The following is a 22694-nucleotide window of genomic DNA, read 5'->3' on the forward strand; positions in this document are numbered from 1 at the left end:
TTTCTCTGATGACATATGATCTGGAGTGTCTTTCTGATGCTTATTTTTCATCTGTATATTTTATTTAATAATTTCTGTTAAGATATTTTACCAATTTTTAATATTGGATTGCTTCTTTTCTTATTGCTATTTTAAGAGTTCTTTGCATATTTAAAAACAGTATCTTTTATCAGATGAATGTTTTAGAAATATTTTCTCCCATCTTGTGCCTCGTCTTCTCATTTGCTTGGCATTGTCTTTTGCATAGCAGAAGTTTTAAATTTTAACAAAGTCCAGCTTATCAACTCTGTCTTTTGTAAATCATGGCTTTGATGTTGTATCTAAAAACTCATCTTCATACTCAATGCCTTGTAGATTTTCTCCTAAACTATCTTCAATAGTTTTATACTTTTGCCTTTTACACTTAGGTCTATGATACAATTTCAGTTAATTTTTGTGAAGGCTGAAAATTTTGTGTATAAATTCACTTTTTTTGCTTGTGGACATTCAATTATTCCAACACCATTTGTTGAAAAGCCTATCTTTGCTCCATTGTATTTCCTTTACTTTGTCAAAGATCAGCTGACTATATATATGTGGATCTGTTGATAACCTCTATTGATCTATTCATCTGTTATTTTTGCTAATACCACACTGTTGATTATTGCAGTTTTATAGTAAGTTTTGGAGTTATGAAGTGTTGGTTTTACAACTGTATCCTTCTTATTCAATATTATATTGGCTACTCTTAGTCTTTTTCTTCTCTATATAAGCGTTAGGATTAGTTTGTTCACATTTACAAAACAACTTGCAGGCCAATGTCTTTGAGGAACATCAATGTGAAAATCATCAATAAAATACTGGTAAACCGAATCTAGCAGCACATTAAAAACTGATCCGCCATGATAAAGTCAGCTTTGTTTCATCCCTGGGATGCAAGGCTGTTTCAACATATGCAAATCAATAAACGTAATTTATCACATAAACAGAACCAAAGACAAAAACTACATGATGATCTCAATAGATGCAGAAAAGGCATTCAATAAAATTCAACATTCCTTTATATTAAAAATAATAAACTATGTATTGATGGAACATATCTCAAAATAATAAGAGTTATTTATGACAATCCCACAGTCAATATCATATTGAATGGGCAAGACCTGGAAGCATTCCCCTTGAAAACTGGTACAAGACAAGGATGCCTTCTCTTGCCACTCGTATTCAACATGGTATTGGAAGTTCTGGCCAGGTCAGTCAGGCATAAGAAAGAAATAAAACGTATTCAAATAGGAAGAGAGGAAGTCAACTTGTCTCTGTTTGCAGACAACATGATTCTATATTTGGAAAACTCCATCATCTCAGCCCAAAACCTCCTTAAGCTGATAAGTAACTTCAGCAAAGTCTCAGGATACAAAATCAATGTGTGAAAATCAGTAGCATTCCTTTACACCAACAATAAATGAGCAGACAGCCAAATCATGAATGAACTCCCATTCATGATTGCTACAACAAGAATAAAATACCTAGAAATACATCTGAGAAGGCATGTGAAGGACCTCTTCAGGAAGAACTATAAACCACTGCTCAAGTAAATAAGAGAGGACACAAACAAATGGAAAAACATTCCATCCTCATGGGTAGGAAACTTCAGTATTGTGAAAATGTCCATACTGCCCAAAGTAATTTATAGCTTCAATGTTATTCCCATCAAACTACTATTTACATTATTCACAGAATTAGAAAAAACTACTTTAAATTTTATATGAAACCAAAGAAGAGCTTGTACAGCCAAGAATAACCTAAGCAAAAAGAACAAAGCTGTAGGCATCATCCTACCTCACTTCAAACTATACTGCAAGGCTACAGTAACCAAAACAACATGGTACTGGTACCATAACAAACATATAGACCAATGGAGCAGAACAGAGACCTCAGAAATAACACCGCACATCTACAACCATCTGATCTTTGATAAACCTCACAAAAACAAGCAATGGGGAAAGGATCTTCTATAGAGTAAATGGTGCTGTGAAAACTGTTTAGCCATATGCAGAAAACTGAAAGTGGACTACTTCCTTACACCTTATACAAAAATTAATTCAAGATGGATTAAAGACTTAAATGTAAACCCCAAATTCATAAAAACCCTAGAAAAAAACCTAGGCAATATCATTCAGGACATAAGCATGGGCAAAGACTTCATGACAAAAATGTCAAAAACAATTGCAACAAAAGCCAAAATTGAAAAATGGTATCTAATTAAACTAAAGAGTTTCTGTACAGCCAAAGGAACGATCATCAGAGTGAACAGGCAACCTACAAAATGAGAGAAAATTTTTGCAATCTACCCACCTGAAAAAGGTCTAATATCCAGAATCTACAAGAAACTTAAACAAATTTACAAGAAAAAAAAAAACAACCCCACCAAAAAGTGGGCAAAGGATATAAACAGACATTTCTCAAAAGAAGACATTTATGTGGCCAACAAACATAAACAAAAGCTCAGCGTCACTGATCATTAGATAAATGGAAATCAAAACTACAATGAAATTCATCTTATGCCAGTCAGAATTGTGATTATTAAAAAGTCAAGAAACAATAGATGCTGGTGAGGCTATGGAGAAATAGGAACACTTTTGCATTGTTGGCAGGAATGTGAATTAGTTCAACCATTGTGGAAGACAATATGGTGATTCCTCATGGATCTAGAACCAAGAATACCATTTGACCCAGCAATCCCATTACTGAGTATATACACAAAGAAATGTAAATCATTCCACTATAAAGATATGTGCACATGTATTTTTATTGCAGTGCTATTTACAATAGCAAAGACATGGAACCAACCCAAATGCCCATGAATGATAGACTGGATAAAGAAAATGTGGAACATATTCACCATGGAATACTATGCAGCCATAAAAAGGAATGAGTTCATGTACTTTGCAGGGATATGGATGAAGCTGAAAGCCATCATCCTCAGTAAACTAACAGAGGAACAGAAAACCAAACACCACATGCTCATAAATGGGAGTGGAATAAAGACAACACATGGACAGGGAGGGGAACAACACACACGGGGGCTTGTTGGGGTGTGGGGATGAGAGGAGAAAACTTAGAGCATCAGTCAATAGGTGCAACAAATCACCATGGCACATGTATACCTACATAACAAGCCTGCACATTCTGCACATGGATCCCAGAACTTAAAGTAAAATTTAACAAAAAAGAAACATGAAAAGATAAAATAATAAATAAATTCTCTGATAATTTCAACATCTTTGCCGTGTCTCATTATGATGCTTGTTCTTTCTCTTAAAACTGCGATTTGTTTTGTTTTGTTTTGTTTTGTTTGCCTTTTGATATGCCTTGCAGTTTTCATTTTGTTTTGTTTTTGTTTTTGTTTGATAGCTGAACATGATGTACTGGTTAAAAGATATTGCCATAAATAGTTATTTAGTAATGTGGTGGTAAGATGTGGGAGTAGAGAGAGTGTCCTGTAGTTTATAGTTTTGTAACCACCCAACAGGTTCTTCTTGCCTGCTGCACAGGTTGAAGCCAATTGACTGAGACAGAAACATTGCAACAGATAAAGAGTTTAATTATCTCAAGAAAGCTGAATGGAAGGATGGGAGATTTTTCTTGAATCCACCTCCCTGATAACTCAAAGGCTGGGAATTTTAAGGATAATTGTACAGGCAGGGAGTTAGGGAATGGGTGCTGACGATTAGTTGTGGATGAAATCATAGGGATGTTAAAAACTGTCTTTATGTGCTGAACGAGTTTCTGGGAAAGGGGTGGGGGAGTCACAGGACCAGTTGAGTCAGTTCCTTGGTGTGAGTCACAAGTCTGAGTGGAGTTAGTCACCAGAATGCAAAAGTCTGAAAAATATCTCAAAGACTAATCTTAGATTTTACAATAGTGATGTTATTTCTAGGAGCAATTAGGGAAGTTACAAATCTTGTGACCACCTGCTACATGACTCTTGAGCAGTAAACTATTATAGAAAAGCAAGCTAGGGAATAGGCTGGTAATTGTTTAACTGCACCTACATTATAGCAGAATTCAAACCCCTTTCATAATTCCAACTTTACAGCCTTTCATTAGTCTCACAAAGTGACTGGCTCTTAGTTTCACAGTGGCTGGCTCTTAGTCACTGCGTGACCTCTTGGAACTCATGCCTGCTTTCTTTAAACAAACCGATTAAAATTCCCTGTGAGAATACTATTTGAATAATGTCCTAGGCCCAGTAAAGGCAATAGCCCATGGTTCCCTGTTTCTCTCCCTGCTTGCCTTGACCTGCATGTCAGTGGCCTCTGGACATGCCATAAACCCTCCCCTCCAGGACCTGTAAGTAATAAAATTTCATTTCCATCTTGTGTCTCTCCTAATCATTGGAAAGGTGCTCTCTGTCCTTAAAGATCTTAAATTAAAACATCCCTCCAAAATCGGTTCCTTTATCGTTTTTGACACAGAATTGTCCATACTGAGACTAGCAATTTTTAATTTACAGTTCAGTTTTTCCAACCCTGGCACTGGTTCCCAAAGCAATTTCTACTTGTGAGTCTCTGCTCTGGTAAGGGGTGACTTCTTATACCCATCTGTCTCTCTCTTACATCTTGAGGGCAGGGTTTGCCCTATGCCCCTACCTCTTTTATAGACAAAGAGGTTTTTTTTTTTATTTTTCAGACTGTTAGGCTTTTTACCTATTGTTAAGATGGGGTGGCAACTTCCAAATTCCTTACATGTAGAACTGGCAACCGTAAGTTTATCAGGGATTTTTTTTAGGGTAGTGAAATTATTCTGCATGATACTTTAATAGTGGGTACAAGAAAATATCAATTTACCAAAACCCATAGAACTTTATAGCACAGAGAATGAATCTTATTGTTAATACATGCAAAGGTTAAAGTATAATTCAAAGGTCTGAGGGGCTCCAGGATGGAATGTTAATGTGTCAAATTATCTAAGTGCATTACAACCTTATTGAAGTGGGTGGATGAAAAAGGTTCCGACCTAAGTAACTTTGGTATTGAGAGGAGTCTTTTAGACTAAAGGACAAAGGAAATGTACATAAAAACTATACTCTCACAAAGTTATTTCTTTCAGTAGTATGGGTTAACAGTTCTGAAAAGACTATACATCATACTGAAATTGAACAATTAAGTAAATAGATGTGGAGGATAGAAATGAAGTTTCTCACTATTGAGAAAGATGTTACAAATAACAAAAGTAAGATGCCAGGATGACCTATGTGATAATGGGTATATATAAATACACTTAATATAGTTAAATACGGAAATATGTGTATGTATATACATGAGTTGGTATAAATACAAGGATTAATATATACCTTACTGTATCATCTAAGGAGCCTAAAAACAGTGACACACCACATGAAAAGATCTAGAAACAAGTAGACTTAGTGTTGAGGCTTTGACTTCTAATACAATTTTCAAAGAAATAAAACAGAACTTCTTGGAATAATGAGTGATTCTAGGAATGGGGAAGAAATTGTACAATATGAGCCTGGAGCATCTTGTAATGCCAGAAAATAAAAATAAAAATTGCTAAAACAAACAAACAAATAAAATGAACAAACAACAACAGCAACAAAAAACCACACTGATGACAATATGCCAAAGAGACCAATATGGTTTGGCCTTGTCCCCACCCAAATCTCATTTTGAATTGTAGTTCCCATAATCCCCACATGTCATGAGAGGGACCCAGTGGGAGGTAGTTGAATGATGGGATAGGTTTCCCCCATGCTATTCTCATAACCATAAGTTCTCACAAGATCTTATGGTTTTATAAGAGGCTTCCCCCTTTGCTTGGTTCTCATTCTTCTCCTTCCCACTGCCATGTGAATAAGGACATGTTTGCTTCCCCTTCCATCATGATTGTAAGTTTCCTGAGGCTTCCCCAGCCCTGTACAACTGTAAGTCAATTAAACATGTTTTCTTTATAAATTACTCTGTAGGAGTTCTTTATAGCAGCATGAGAACGGACTAATATAGAGACACAGGAGCTAATGACAGAGCTTCAAAGACCAAACATGAAATGATTTGAGTAGCAAAATAAATAAAATTGTATTGAATTATAAACCAAAGTAAACAGTAACAGAATAGGGAGAGACAACAATTCTCCCACACAAAAGAATTCCAGATAATGCATGTAAATACTCTCTCCTCACAGAAGTAGAACATAACTTTCCACGCCTTAATAGGGGCCTGTGCATAGTGACATTTTTCCTAGGAGTACAGTTGAAAGGAATTGGGGAGTAACTTTATAGTAGGTAACATGGCAAACACTACCTCAGCCAGGTGATAAAGGTTAACATCACAGTGTAATGCATGTTGATAGTATATGCCCTTGAAATGATGTGGTGAGATCTCTGTAGTTTCCCTTTGCCAAAACCAGAACTTCAGTCTAATCACTGGAGAAATGTCAGACAAATCCCAATTGATGGACATTCTAAAAAATACATGACCAGGTTGCCTCAAAACTGTCAGGGTCATCAAAAATAAAAGGTTTTGCAAAACTATCTGTCAAGAGGAGCCTGAGGAGATGTGGTAGCTAGACTAGACTTGTATTGTGGATGATATTCTGGAACAGAAAAAGGACATTAGCTAAAAACTAGGGACATTTGCATAAAGTACAGATTTTAGTTAATAATAATGTATCACTCTTTTGTTCAGTAATTGTGAAAAAGGTACTATACAAATGTAAGATGTTAATATTAGGTGAAATTGGTACAAGGTACCTGGAAACTCTGTGTTATGTTGTCAGTTTTTCTCTGAATCTATTCTACTCCAAAATTAAAAATTTTTTCAAAGCATGAAAGATAGTCTACAAGATGCAGTAAATAAGATTCTTCATGACCCCCAAAAAAGAGATAATTAAACAAAATGAATGAGATTAAGATCCTTAAGATACATGAAGAAATATTATCCAAGAAAAAGAATGGAAGTACTAAAACAAGTTTAGGCAGCTGTGAAAAAGAGCCAGAATCTGTAATTTAGAAAAATATGACCTTCGTCAATTAGTTTGACTCAACTAAAAAAAATTCATAGCCACCTTCAAGTCTTCCTTGATTTACTTGTTCTGCTCAAAAACAGAAACCTGATTTTGATAGAATTCAATAGGGCAGTGTTAAGAAGTTAAAGCAGCTGAGTATCATGTGTTGTAACTTGTTCAGAATTGAGTTAAATTTGAGGAAGCTGAAAAATGGAGAATTAGATAAAGTTTGTACTAATACTCCAAGTGCACATAACAAAGGCTGATGTCATGAGAAGATGGAGAGTATAGATTTTAAACATTAACCTTTGTGACTGATGATATATTCATGTATATTGAGGAGGGAGTGGTATATATTAAATGGCTATGTTAACAATAAAGCTATTAAATAAGAAAAATGTATACATTCATTCATTGCAGACATGGGTCTTGCATAGATTCTTGAGATAAAACACTGAACAAGACAGATGCACTTCCCATTTTAATGGAGCTCACGGTCTACTGTAAAAAAAACTAAACAAATAGTTATATAAACACTGTTAACAATGACCATTAAATACGCTATGAAACTCAAGTGTTTTAGAAAAATAGTAAGTTAATCACACCAACTGTGAGGGTTAGAGAAGATTTTCTGAGAAATGCAAGAAATAGGAGGAAGAAAAAAATGTTAGGACATAAAGCTGATGATTGTTTTATTGGACAATTTTAATTTGTAGAGCCTTTGGTGCAAATATCCTGTGGGATAAGTGAAAGATGTCTATATTTCCTTCAGAATGTTTGTATCAAATGAGAAATACTAAGAGTCATTTCATATCACAGGTTGGCAATATGCCAATATCAGCCCTATAGCCCTAGTACATGTGAACCCTAATTTTTTAAAGCCTATCACCAAAATCACCATCCCCCCCAAAAAAAATTGGAATAATTACAGGAGCATTAGGGAAGTGAGGAAGGTAAACATTTGGACAGAGAGCCATATTAGGCATATCACCATAGATGTGTTTTTGTTTTCTTGAAAAGCAATGTCATTTTTCTGAAATGAGTGAGACAAGAATCTTCCTAGAAGCAGGTGCCTTGAGGGCAAAACTCTAGAGAGTCCTTTCCGGCATTTGAACACAGACGTCCTTGCTTCATCCCTGTCTTTCAATCAATGTCTTTTTTCTTGTTTCTACTATCTTTAGCTCATATTCTAGCCCAGAGCCCTGCTTGAAAAGTTCCAATTCCAGAGACTATATTATTAGAAAATGATAAAACAGGAAGTAGAAAAAAATTCTAAGTATGTAGAGAAATGTTTTCTCTAAAATTCTAACTCTCTCCAGCCATTAGTACCAGTTCTAAAATGGAGATAATAGCTATTGTACAGAGTTGTTTGAGGATTACATGAAATCGTGCATGTGAGGTGGTAAGCAGAATAAGAACTTGAATGTTAGTGATGATTAAAATTATTACTGTACCATTATTACTATGCAACCATATTTTCCATAGAAAGTTATCTGTAAGAATTTGATTTCTTCTTTCCCCTAATCATTTTCTTTCCTGCTTCTCCTCTAGAAGGTACTAGTACTTTCTCACTTTCAAGTAAATTTAAATATTAATGACACTTCAAATGTCTTTTGGGGGAATTGTGTAGTCTTAAAATTTTTTATTTGGGCTGCCTCATTTTAGGAAAGTGCAGGAGGGAGATACACACACAACAAAATACTTTTAAATCTCCCACAAACTGAAATAAAAATTTATAAAACGGGTCTATTTTAAGGGATACCTTTTTCATCAGATACATTATGAGATTCTGGAGCCTGTGGTATGTGTACAGAGCAGATGACCCCGGCAAGCCTTGTTCCATGGGCCAAGTCCAAATTTGCAAGTTACCCAGGGAGCTTGAGCTTTCTATATGATCCATAGGAGGCCACATAGTTAAGTCCAACTTGCTCCACAGCTGGTTACTTCTCAGGGGGGAAGGTGAGATACACCTCTCTGCAGCTGGAAGACCCAGCAGAAACCTGGAAGGCCGAGCCTTTCTCTGCAGGTCTGGAGTAACCCATTACTCCTGGAGCAGTGGCATACATGAGGTTCAGTGGGTGATTCAGCATGGCCGGCTCATGGAGTGGCATCTGGGCTGTCTGCTATCCTGTTGCCCTGGCTGGGCAAGTGAGAGTTCATATGATTCTTAGGGGCATGTTAAGCTCATGAACATTTGATTGTAGTAATTACCTGGGAACCCCCCTGACTAAGTTGCACACCCAGCATACAGTGAGGGAGACCTTATTTCTAGGGAGTGATAAATGGCAACTACTTAATTGTTTGGAGAAAAGGTGGTGTAGTTTCCATTTGGCCTGGTTCCCAGTCTGTATAATCATGAGTGCATTCCAAAACAGCATCAATAATAACATTCTGTAGATAGCTAGACCCCACTCCATTGATATTTCTTATAGGCATTATTTCTTATGTATATTCTCAGGGGAAGGCTAGTGTAGTATTCCTAATCTATTTTTCCCATTAGGGAAAATTAGGTATATGAAAGCAATGGGAAATGTTCAAAGTCATATAATAAATGTCAATGCTAGAGGCAAAAATGAAACCCAGATGACCAGTTCCTTAGTAAACTAAATTGTATGAGAAGGAATGGTATAGGATATTGTATCTGAAGAAGTTTTTTCCCCTTGAAATGAGAATGAAGAAGGAACGGTGTTGATATTTATGAGAACTTAGCACAGACCCTTGCACATGTTAGCTAAGCTAACAAACACTCGTTTACTTTCCTTTTCTTTGCCCCCCTTCCTTATCTGTCACCTTTGACTTTTAATCTCTGCAAAAATTATTTCAATCTCATCTCAATCTCCCAATGACTCTACCTTCCCAGAAATTGAAAAATATCTACTGTCTCTGCCTCTTCCTTCCTCCTCCCTCCTTTCTGCTCCCTCTACTCTCCTACTCCACCCCACACACACACTCAAGGTGACAAAGATGGCACCACGGAAAGAGTTAACCAATCAAAGTCAACAGATGGTGAATCAGTACAGCAGATCCTAGAGAAAGAAAAGATGAGAGCTTCCTTTTTCCCTTTGGCCTTTGGGAACTTGAGAAAAAGTGGGGGGAAAATCAGTCCTGTGGGTTAGTGTTTGATTTTTCACAACTTCATGTTCCTGTCATTCTTGGCTAGCCCCACCGCCTGCCGGAGTCTGACCTGACAGAGTTAAGGCTAGCCTGACAGGAAGTGCTGAAAGGATGTCGACAGAAAAGTTCGATGGTAGAACACGCTGTGCTCACAGCCAGAGTTTTCTTGCACACCTGTCCAATTAAGAATCTGGGCCCATCCTGAAAAAATTACGTGGCAGCTTTTGCTCTGAAGTGAAAGGAGAAGTTGTGCCCCTGCTGGAACCAGACACCTCCTGGGACTGTGGCAAATGCACCTGGCCCAGCGTCCAAGCAGAGTGGCGCTGGTCTGCACCATCCAGGTGTGTTGTAAGCTCCCTGCCTGCCAGAGTACACACCACCTGGCAAGCTGCCTGCAAGTGTGCCAGAAGCTCATTTCTCAGCAGGCTGTGTGTGCTAGCAATTTGTCTTCCATGATCAGTTCTCTGCACTCATTTTCATGGTGGCTGGAATGCGTTTCTACTGGGTGATGGGGAACCCCACACACAAACCACCTGATTCAAATATGAAGTAGTCTTCATTTTTAGTTGTCTTCCTCAAAAGAGGACACTTTCTCAGGTTCAATTTCCATGAATTTAGAAATGACAAAATACAGGTACGCCATATTTTAAAGTTGGTCATGTCTTATGCTTCCTGGTTTGTGCTCACTTTATCATCATATCACATATAAGTGACTATTATCCTTTCATATATATATATATGTATAATGTTTTTATTTTTATTTTTATTTTTTTGAGACAGAGTCTCGCTCTGTCGCCCAGGCTGGAGTGCAGTGGCGTAATCCCGGCTCACTGAAAGCTGCGCCTCCCGGGTTTACACCCTTCTCCTGCCTCAGCCTCTGGAGTAGCTGAGACTACAGTCACCCACCACCCTGCCCGGCTAATTTTTTTGGTATTTTTAGTAGAGACGGGGTTTCACCGTGTTAGCCTCTTCTTTACATAGTTTTAAACACACACACACACACACACACACACACATATCTTACTACTTGCTGTTAATGAGGACAGTACTGTGGCATCCACTTCTGGGCATTTTCCATAATATCTATAGTTAATCCGTGAGGGAGGACCCAGTTTGAATCCAAGTTGTGTCTACATCAGATACCCTATGTTTGCTAATGGGCTTATAGAGGAAAAAATCATCAAAAAGAAATAAACTTCAGGTACATAACTTTGACCCAGTAAAAATGCCTCAGATGTCAGAGGGGAGCAAAGAAGTCCTAGCAAAATAGAATATCTGCTACTCAGATTAGTTCACTGGTTTAACTTTTATAAACTTAGAAACACAGCTGCAGGGATTACAGGCGTGAGCCACTGCGCCTGACCATGGGAGGCCGAGGCAGGTGGATCACGAGGTCAGGAGATCGAGGGTGAAACCCTGTGTCTACTAAAAATACAAAAAAATAGCCGGGCGAGGTGATGGGCGCCTGTAGTCCCAGCTACTCGGGAGGCTGAGGCAGGAGAATGGTGTGAACCCAGGAGGCAGAGCTTACAGTGAGCTGAGATCCGGCCACTGCACTCCAGCCTGGGCGACAGAGTGAGACTCCGTCTCAAAAAAAAAAAAAAAAAAAAAAAAAAGAAAGAAAAGACAGCTGCCGCAAGTAAGAAATGGAAAGGGCTGATTAACTCTATATGAGAACTGAGTGCACAGGATACCGTAGCTTTGATGTCTATTTGATGGAATGAAGCACAGATGGAAAGGCCTCATTTCCATTAGTCAAGGAGCTTTGGCTTTGAGGCATCGGAAACCACTACGTGTGACCATTTCTTCATCCACGGTGCGTTAACGACGTGTGGCTCTGGAGGCAGCAGCAAGTATGTGTGAGGACCGTGGGGGTAGGGGCATGGGCAGCTCTGGGTCCATGTGGCAGGAGCCTCCTTGGTATGAGCCTTCATACTGGCAGAAAAGGTAGAATGATGAGACAACCCCAGGAAGCCATCTCAGTGGCAGAGTCCTTCTCACAGGGGACAGTAGACAGTGACAAGTGTCAGATGGAACTTGTGAGATAGACTGGGAATTCCCAGACATGACTGTATGTATTCTTTCAATATCAGTTGGGTTCAGGTTATAAAATACAGCATACTCCCTCTTTATTCTGGGGTGGTTATATCCTGAAGAAACAGTGTTAGGCATGAAATAGCAAAATGTTAGGGCTCAAAAACACATGAAAAGATATCAAGAGAAATGCAGTAAACTGTGAAGGGTCACAAACCCCCTGAGAGGTAATGCTGTGGGTGAAAACAAAGTACTCGTATCTCTTACAGAATGTATCCTCTTGTTACTTTTGTGCAAGATTATTTTCACCCTTTAAAGTATAATACAACCATATACGAGTGGCAGAGTAGTCTCCGGTCTCTTATAAATGTGGTCTCCGGTGTTTAAATCCCCAGGTTTGAATCCTGGCTCTTCCTCTTCCTAACTATGTGACTTTGCACTAGTTTTTTTTTTTTTCTTCTTTTTAACTAATTTGTCTGTCAGTTTCCCAAAGGATACTAATACATTATGAGTTTGTTGAAAATAAAATGAATTCTTATAAGTAAATATCTTAGACAAAAAGTTTACATGAGTAAATCTCATTAAGAAAGATTGAATTTTTTTTACTAGGAATTATTCTAGAAGAAATTAAAGAGCCATAGTAATTCTAACTCAATGGATGAAAAATCTAAGACATTAGAAGCTGAATGACTTGGAAGGTTATGTCTACAAACACCTACTATGCATACACATTGGAGGTCGTTTAAGAGTCAAGAATAACATGTAAGAAATAGTTCAAAATAAAGCAGAAATGTACGTGATCTATGGTTGACCTTTGTCATGTACCGAGAGAATGGAATAGACTTCTACAAGGTTGGCAAGAGTCGTCATTACAGTCTAAATTATTTCTAAAAATATTTTATGGAGGAGGTAGGAGACAGTGGAAAGTTAAAATCATTGAATTGTTAAGTGCCCAAGCAAAATTTTACAAAGTGCTTTTTATTGACTGACAAAACCCTTTGTATCTATTGTTTATACCATTTAAATCAACTTAGAAGGAGTGGCAATCACTGCCTATTCTCAGAGTGCCCTTGGAAAATTAGCCATGCAGCAGAGCATCACCAGGCAGATGGAATTCTTCCTTAGAGTTTTCATTTGTTTATTTACAAGACTTTTATGGAACTCCTATGATGTACCCACACACTGAACAAGAAGCTGGGGACATAAAGTAGCTGCCAACAATGAGTACCCAGCCTTGAGGAAATCGGACATGCTAATAGGTAGCTAGAACACATTCTGACAAACGCTTTGATAGAACACGTGGATGAACAATCCAGGCTGGTGCTGTGTGTGGTTGAAGGGGAGAAAAGGAGAGGGTGTAGGGGAATAAAAACTCTGGCTTGGGTTTGTAAGGGTGAGCAGTAGCCAGCCAGGCATACAGAAGTGTGATATTCCTCACACATGAATTCAGGGAGAAAAGACAGAGCATGGATACTAAGGGAACTGGGTACTGCTCAGTGCACCTAACCACGGGGTGAGAGAAGTGGTTGAAGAAAGGACGGCAAAAGCCTGTGAGGTGAGGACATCAGGTCATGAGAAACCTGTGTGCCAATCTAAGTGGCTTGGACCTCTCCCTTGGTGAAACTCAACGCAGGAAGTGAAGAATTCTGGAGATGGTCATGGTCAAGCAGGGACTCGGGGGCCTTGGCCGGGACAGCCCCTTAACCCCAGTGGTGTAGAAGCCCATAGCAGAGCATGATGGGGCCAGACTGCTGGGGTTAAAACCAGGCCCTGTGCTTAGCAGCTATGTGGCATAAGCGTTCTGTGACTCAGTTTCCCTAACTGTAAATCAGCATTTGGCAGAAGGTTGTTTAGAGGATGGACTGAGTCTGTGCATGTGCAGCCCTTAGAACAGAGTATGGTGTATAATACCCATGAGTGATTACTAATACTTCACTGTTCTCATTGGAGACATGGGACTCTCTTGGTGTCAACTGAGAACGTTACAAAAGATGTGGGCTAAGACCAACTCTGTTCTTTATTCATTTAATTTTTTTTTTTTTTTTTTTTTTTGAGACGGAGTCTCACTCTGTTGCCCAAGCTGGAGTGCAGTGGCATGATCTCGGCTCACTGCAAACTCCTCCCACCCGGTTCACGCCACTCTCCTGCCTCAGCCTCCCAAGTAGCTAGGACTACATACAAGCACCTGCCACCACACCTGGCTAATTTTTTGTATTTTTAGTAGAGACAAGGTTTCATCGTGTTAGCCAGGATAGTATCGATCTCCTGACTTCGTGATCCGCCTGCCTCTGCCTCCCGAAGTGCTGGGATTACAGGTGTGAGCCACTGTGCCCGACTGTTCTTTAAAAATGAGGAAGAAACCGTTCCGGAAGCATCATCGTCTACAACAATAAGCATCGTCTACAACAATAAGCATCCATTCAGCGCTTGTTACTCTAAGAAAAATACCGAATTTGATGTAGCAATGTTGGCTGTGTCGACTTGCTAAATGGATATTTACTGAAATGAAATAAATGAAATCCACTCTGTTAGACTTCTTAGAGCTTTATTTAAAGCTTTTTAAAAAATACGTAATACAGGTTTCCGATAAAAAATTCAAAAAGTATGAAAGGTTATAAAGTTAAAAAAAAAAAAAAAAAAAAAACCTTCCTGGCCTTTTTCCTGGTCTCCTGCAAACATCTTTTCCTCCTTTGAGGTAACTAGCTTTTATTTTGTTTTGTTTTGTTTTGTTTTTTCCTCTTTATATTCCACTGCCTAGAAATCATGTATCATTTAACACACACAGACAAAACACACACGGAAACAGAAACAGAATGGTAATGATAGATACACATTTTCTATAAATGATATGCACTGACATGTAGCTATTTTTTAGGTGAAACAATATATCTTAGAGATATTTAAAAAGCAATATATACTGAATTATCTTCTTAAAAACTGCATACTTTTCTATTGTATGGATATATTATTATCTGTTAACCTAATCCTATATTGATAGAGATTTAGATTGTTTCCAGTGATTTACTTTTATACAAAATTTGCCAATTTATATACCAGAACATATATTACTTTGCTTAAGAAAAATAGTACCTACACGTGATATTTTTGAGTCAAAATTATGAGGATTCTTAAGTATTATACAATTGTCCTTCAAATGAAAAATCAAAATTACTATATTTCAAAAAATCTAAGAAGTAAAGCAAAGTAATATCAATTGTTTAATTAACATGTAGTTTATGTAACATTCAGGTTAAATGTAAGATAAAGCACGGTTCTATTTTGTATGTGCTTCTGATTTTTTTGGTCAGGTCCTCTTGTGCATAAAATACATATACCTAATTTTTAAAACTTAGAATATACTTTTACCATTTCAAATAAGTATAGGTTTTTACTGTTGTATCTTTGCTTTTATTATATAAACTGGTCATATAAATGATTCATTTGGTGCTGACCTCTTGTTCTGAAATGTAGCCTCAGATCTCAACACTACATTTGTAAAACACAAATTTGATTATATCAATCCAGGGTTTAAAGCCTTTTAGTGTTTTCTCATCAAAAACCTCCTAAATTAAAAAAAAAAAGTCAAAACTACAACAACAAAGGAAAACAGGTCAGACTCTGTGCACAATGCCAAGGAGCTCCATCCCCATTGTATTCGCTGTGCTCAAAGGGGCCAGTCACATGTCATGCAATGGAATTCAGCAGCAGAGTCACTGCAAAGAAAGAAGCTCAGAACCTCTCCACTTTAAAAGGATCATTGTTCCCTTCTAAGGAAAAATCCACAAGCATGACTTTGAAGAGGAGAGCCGTGAACTTTAAAGTCAGGTCAGCACTTGACTCTCTACTCTGTATTTACAACATGGCTAAGCTCTCCTTTCCACTTGTGTAGATAGGTAAAAATCATATGGTACCTAGCAAGAGTTTTTATAATGAGTAAATCAGATAACACGTGCAAACAGGTATTCTGTAATTATTGTCTTTTCACTTTTCTGATCACAGAAATTGTTTATTTATGAAATTATTGTTTCAGAAATTGGCTGTAAAGTAGTACACTCAGGAGATCAAGACCATCCTGGTTACCACAGTGAAACCCCGTCTCTACTGAAAATACAAAAAATTTACTGGGTGTGGTGGCATGCGCCTGTAATTCCAGTTGCTCAGGAGGCTGAGGCAGGAGAATCACTTGAACCTGGGAGGCAGAAGTTGTAGTGAGCCAAGATCACGCCATTGCACTCCAGCCTGGGTGGCAGAGTGAGACATCATCTCAAAAACAAAAAACAATAAAGTAGTACAGTCCAGATGAGGAGTTGACAAACCATACCTTGCAGGCCAAATACTGCCCATCACGTGTTTTGGGATGGTCCATGACTGTGAGGTAAGAACAGTTTTTACACTTTTTCTTTATTAAATACTAACTTATACATGCATATACGTAATTGTGAATTTTATGAATATATAATGGCTATGGGAAATCATCTTTTTGAAAGCATGTTGAGAATTTCAGTAGAATTTAAAGCTTGAAAGGAGAAGGATTATGAACTTAAATCTCAGAGAGATTTCATCTTCATGATGTGAATTAAATTCTCTAGTAAATAAAATTCTTTTTTCTTTCTCTATCAAAAGATATGGGTATAGTGTGTGCCTATGTCTGTATGTGTGGTTTGGTGGGGGTATGTGGGTAAAAGTACCACTCTGGGTGTCAACCTAATCCAGGAGTAGAAAAGTGCTTTTCTCATCTCATCAACCTATTCATCTCAGTCCCTTTTAATTCACAACAGGGAAACCTCCAGCAAGTTTAAAGTCCAAAAGAGACTATGAGTAGGTGCCTGTCTTAGACCGTAGTCTGAGTCTGTAAATTGATATTGAATGAGGAACTGCAGAGGATACGTTGCCACACCTCAGAAAATCACAGAGAAATGAGACATTCTCATGAATGACTTTTTTCCACAGAAGAACAGCATTAACAATTGGCTACACCTAAATATATGCAGCACACAGTTAAAGGTAAACACTGTTGTTGAGAGTGATACAAATGTTCTCAAAAATAATTTAATCTATTCACATTCTACATTTTAAATGCTGGAAAGGTCAAAATAAATATTTTGTGACATGAGAAAATTATATAAAACTCAAATTTCATTGTCCACAAGTGAAGTTTCCACGAGAACACAGTTGTGTTTCATTCCTTTACTTGTTGTCTGTGGCTGTCATTATACGACAATGGCATGGCTGAGTTGTTGCAGCACAGACATTGCTACATGGACTTTGCAGCAGAAACTATATGTCCTGAAAGGCCTAACATGTTTATTATCTGGCCCTTTACAAAAAAATGTCTGTTGATCCCTGACCTGGACAATGTTATTATAATGTGTGTGTTCATAGATACATTTATGTACACATGTTTGTATACATGTGCATACATTTCCATATTTAATGTTTATATACGATATGTGAATTGGCTAAAATGTTTCAAAGATACACTCCATTCTTGTATAAATGGAGTGCTGGGATGTCATCTATCACCTGCACCGTTATTAGGAAGCTCCTGAAACTTGTTCCTAGAGTGATCCTATACCTAGCCACATTGTGGGATTTCTGTTTGGCTAATAACAACTATAAGAATCAGAAAATCTTACCCTTGGAAAATTATTGTGACTACCTTGAATAAATTTTTTTATACTAGTGTGGTTGCATCACCCAAAACTACCAGAGATTTTGTAAATGATTGCATGATCTGTGTCTCTTTACTAATTCTTTCTCTTTCTTTCTTTCTTTCTTTCTTTTTCTTTCTTCCTGTCTGTCTCTTTTTTTTTGTTTGTTTTTGGAGATGGAGTCTCACTCTGTCACCCAGGCTGGAGTGCAGTGGTGGGATCTCAGTTCACTGCAACCTCCACCTCCCGGGTTCAAGTGATTCTCCTGCCTCAGCCTCCTGAGTAGCTGGAACTACAGGCATGTGCCACCACGCTCAGCTACTTTTTTGTATTTTTAGTAGAGATGGGGTTTCACCATGTTAGTCAGGATGGTCTCAATCTCCCGTCCTCGTGATCTACCCTCCTTGGCCTCCCAAAGTGCCGGGATTACAGACATGAGCCACCATGCCCAGCCAGGATATTTTCTTTATATATGTTTGTGTGATGGAGAGAATTTGGTCTGACGTTTTAATTTATCGCAAAGTGGTAGTAAGATTGTATAATAGATAGGTAACTAACCATCACCTACTTCAAAATCTTAGCGTTCCCTAAAAGAATCAAGAGTTACATATAACCAAATTGACTTGGGAAAGTTCATAAAATCCACTTGATATTTTGTTGACGATACATGTCATACTCAACCAGTAAATCATATAGCAATTATTGAGTGTTTGCCCATCTTTTTTTAAAAAGAATCAAACAGAAAAATGAAAAGTGCATAAAGCCACGTTTATTTTTGTCTTTCTGTATTCTCAATATAGAGAGAACTAGAAAATATATGAGTGAATTCAGTGAAGGGTCTTCAATAGGAATCCTAAATGATTGAAAGCGGAACATGAAAAGCAGTGAGAGACAGGACCTGTGGGTATTATTTCTACGCAGGAGAAAATTAGCTGGCTGGTCAGGCCAGTGTTTCCAATTTTTACTCTTTTTTGCTCTCCCTTGTTGGTTCCTTTCCCCAGGTTTACAAGATGTACACGAAAACTCATTTTGTGGGTGCTCACATGTGGAAAACATTCTTTATGTTAGAGGAGTTAGCTGAAATGAATATTCTATGTAAATTACTTGGATCAATCCTAAAATTAGCCCTTTTGTTGTTTATTCCTCCATACAACCAAGAGACATTCATTACTGTCCATAGGGTGTGCCAGGAAATTTGCTGAAAAAAAAAAGTCACACCCAAAGTCTACATTTTTGTAAGGCTTTACAGCTTACAAAGATGGCTCCCAGTCTGCTACTTCTAATTTGTCTTCATCTAATCCAAACTTCCCAGCCACCCTCCTGCCTGCCAGTAGAAACAAATAACTCTAATTCTACTTTTCATTGCCCCTGCCTATATAATCAAGTACATCAAGATTCCCCTTCTTTCTCTATACCAGTCATTTCTGGAAATACCCAGAGGTATCTTGTTTGCAGTGGTGCCAAAACCTGGTGTTACAGGATCCCCTTATTTTTCCTGGTGTTCAGTGTCCATGAAGTCAGAGGAGAGCAGTGATTTGTGCTTCCAGCTACCGTGGCTCTAGTGCTTCCTGAGATGCAGGTTCTCTGGACACCACATCCTGACAGTTCTCAAAGAAACCAGAGTAGTGCTTCAGAATCCCTTTTCATTCTTTCAGACTGCCTTCTCTACAGCCAGGCTGTTTTCTCGGAAAAAATAAGGACACAGCTCATCTATCCCACTCTGTCATACTTTTTCACCTGGACATCATGATGCCTGTGTCCTGTGTCTCAGAGAGCTTTCAAAGAAAAGAGCCCTCTCAGCAATGCCTGTAGTAACTCTTCCCAAGAGAGCTCAGGCATTTGTTTTCATGGTAGGGAACAGGATGGGGAGATAAGATTCCAGTCTCTCTTCTCCATGTCCCATTCCTTCAGTTATACCTACCCTTTGGTGCTCAGACTCAAACGTCTATCTGAACCTCTTTCCCATCTTGCAAACTAAGGTCTGCTAATGAAGCCCTGTGGTCTTTTGGGAAATACACTTCATTTGCAGCAATTCTTGAAGATAGACAGAATAAGCACATTCATACCTTGTAAGAATCCGAGGCCGGGTGCAGTGGCTCAACACCTATAATCCCAACAATTTGGGAGGCCAAGGCAGGCGGATTGCCTGAGCTCAGGAGATCAAGACCAGCCTGGGCAACACAGTGAAACCCCATCTCTACTAAAATACAAAAGAAATTAACCAGGTGTGGTGGCATCTACCTGTAGTCCCAGCTACTCGGGAGGCTGAGGCAGGAGAATTGCTTGAACCCGGGAGTCAGAGGTTGCAGTGAGCTGAGATCACGCCACTGCACTCCAGCCTGGTGACAGAGCGAGACTCCATCTCACAAAAAAAAAAAAAAAAAGAGAATCCAAGTGATTAAATAACACGTCTTTAATCTCACAATTAGTAAGTAGCAGAGTAGGCACTTGAATCCATCTCTTTGACCTCTGCACATGTTCTTTTTCAGCTTCTGACCCCAAGTCTGAAAGTGGTTGATTGAGTAACAGCCTTTGTTGCCTGGCTTTTCATCTCTTACCAAATTTGTAAAAAAGAGAAAGATAGCACTTGTTCTTATTCCCTCGTCTTTTTTGTTTCCCTAATGAGAAGTTCTGCAGACTGCCCAATGCTGAATATAAATCAAAAGTGGAGGAAAAAAAATCCAGTTTGGTTATGAGGTAGCATCACATCCTTTTTATTACTGCTTATTCCCCTTGTAGACAATGACTGTGGAAGCACATAATTGGAAATAAGGGCTATTTTACCCCTGATCTGCCATCTGAGGCTTGAAGAAGAATAAAAGCGTCTTGCTCTGGAAGGGGTTTAGTGAGGTCAAAAGGTCCAGTTGCCTGGATTCTGCATTAATGGATATTTATGGCTTAAGTTCATGTTGAGAAGTCCTAAAATATTCAGAACATCTTTTCCCTTGTGTCCTAACTGTGATACTTTAAAACACTGAGAATTCTTTTCAAAAAGAAAGATGTGTGTGTGTGTGTGTGTGTGTGTGTGTGTGTATGTGTGTGTGTGTGTGTGTTTACCAGCTGAGGAAGAAAATAATATAGAATACACAGTAAGAATATACAGAAGTACATAATAAACAGGAGCATGTTATTTTTCTAGTTTAGTTGAAGCAAATGAAAATACCACCACAAAACCTACACAGCACAAGTTGGTGGATAAACTAAACAAAACTGATTTTTGCTTTGTTTTCTTTTGTTTGAAGTTACAATACACAAGGGTTATTAAGTTTCTTTGTGCCATGAACCACTTTAAAAGTCTGATAGAGCATATCAATCTGTTTTCAGAACAATGTTTTTAAATGCACACAATAAAATACACAGGATTACAAAGGAAACTATTTATGTTAAAATGCAGTTATGAAATTATTTGGAAACCAATCATATCGTTTATGTGTGCTCCTTTATTAATACATTAAAAAAAGCAGACTGACAGTACTGATATGAAAATATGCATGGCAAAGTCACAGTACTGCTAATAATACTTTTGTAATTTGTTGCCTTCATTAATAATTAAAAGAAATGTTAAATTCCATAAGAACTTAGTGAAAATAAAAATTCAACATTTTCTCCATCCAAGTTCATGGACTCCCTGGATTCTTTCCTCAGATCTTTCAGAGAGTTCGTGGGTTCTAAGTGGAGAACTCCTAGAGAGAGACAGTGGGGAGGTTGGAGGCTGAAGATGACAGCCAGGTCTGGACATTTCTTGGCTTTTCTGCTAGGAGAAATTAAATGTAATTAAGTGTTCAGCAGGTGCCCTACTTCTCTCTCTTTGAGGTCCTGCTTTTTTTTCTGGCTGCAGCTACCAGCTCCTTCCCCATTAGCATCCCAGTCACATCCTCATCCTCTATGTCTCTCTAGTCCTGATATTTAAAAGCCACTCCACATATATATGGCCTACCTGAGTTCCCCTGGCCTGGCTGAGACATAATCAGCATCTTCAAATAAATCCTGTTTGGGCGCAGTGGCTCACGCCTGTAATCCTAGCACTTTGGGAGGTCAAGGCGGGTGGATCATGAGGTCAGGAGTCTGAGACCAGCCTGGCCAACATGGTGAAACCTCATCTCTACTAAAAATACAAAAATTAGCCAGGCATGGTGACGGGCACCTGTAATCCCAGCTACTCAGGAGGCTGAGGCAGGTGAATCGCTTGAACCTGGGAGACAGAGTTTGCAGTGAGCGGATATTGTGCCACTGCATTCCAGCCTGGGCCACAGAGCAAGACTCCATCTCAAAAAAGGAAAGAAATCCCTAGCAAAGAACAAGGTCCCATTTAGGGAGAGGCCTTTCAGAACATAGTGATCCCTGTATGCTTTTTTTCTGTATTTGAACCAGCACTTGTTGATGGTGTCTGCAGCTGGCTTTTGGGAGAATGAAATGGCTTCACAAAAGGGTGGTTAAGGAGACTGCACAAGTCATGGATCATAGGAACAAGGAGAAGCAGCAGCTGCCACATACCCAGCACAGAATGAGAGTGCAGAGAGAAGTGAACCCCCATGATCAGCCAGTCAGCAAGCTCCACGCAGTTTTGCAGATTAATGAGGAATGATGAGCTCAAGCCCTCATGTACACTCCATTACAGAGACATAGCTAGGTAGGATATCCCTTTTCTCCTGCTGGCTCTCACAGAGGTACACTGCAGCACCTTGTACACGGGTTCCTCTCATCAGTGCTTTGAACTGATCAGCCTGATATTTAGCACTTCTTTCTTTGGAATCTCATCTGGCTCCATTTCAGGATGGTTTGGGGCATTCCTTGCCTCTGACTTAGGGGCAACTCCAGTTGTAGGTGTGGTGGGATGAAACATCTACCAATAATTAGAACCTAGAGACTAGATCTGTCATGTTAAGAAAAAAA

General features: G+C 38.5%; 1 long non-coding RNA gene across 1 annotated transcript in view; it reads left to right on the forward strand.

Annotated features, from left to right (window-relative positions):
* LOC139357383 (uncharacterized) overlaps window positions 1-17221 on the forward strand; it is a 37404-nt gene extending 20183 nt beyond the window's left edge. Inside the window, exons 2-3 of the long non-coding RNA XR_011610371.1 lie at window positions 16181-16525; window positions 16929-17221. This is a non-coding gene — a long non-coding RNA (uncharacterized lncRNA). The remainder of the gene's footprint in view (window positions 1-16180; window positions 16526-16928) is intronic.
* The last annotated feature ends 5473 nt before the right edge of the window (window positions 17222-22694 follow it).

Source organism: Macaca nemestrina, chromosome 12 (genome assembly GCF_043159975.1).
Source record: "Macaca nemestrina isolate mMacNem1 chromosome 12, mMacNem.hap1, whole genome shotgun sequence".
Taxonomy (NCBI): Eukaryota; Metazoa; Chordata; class Mammalia; order Primates; family Cercopithecidae; genus Macaca; species Macaca nemestrina.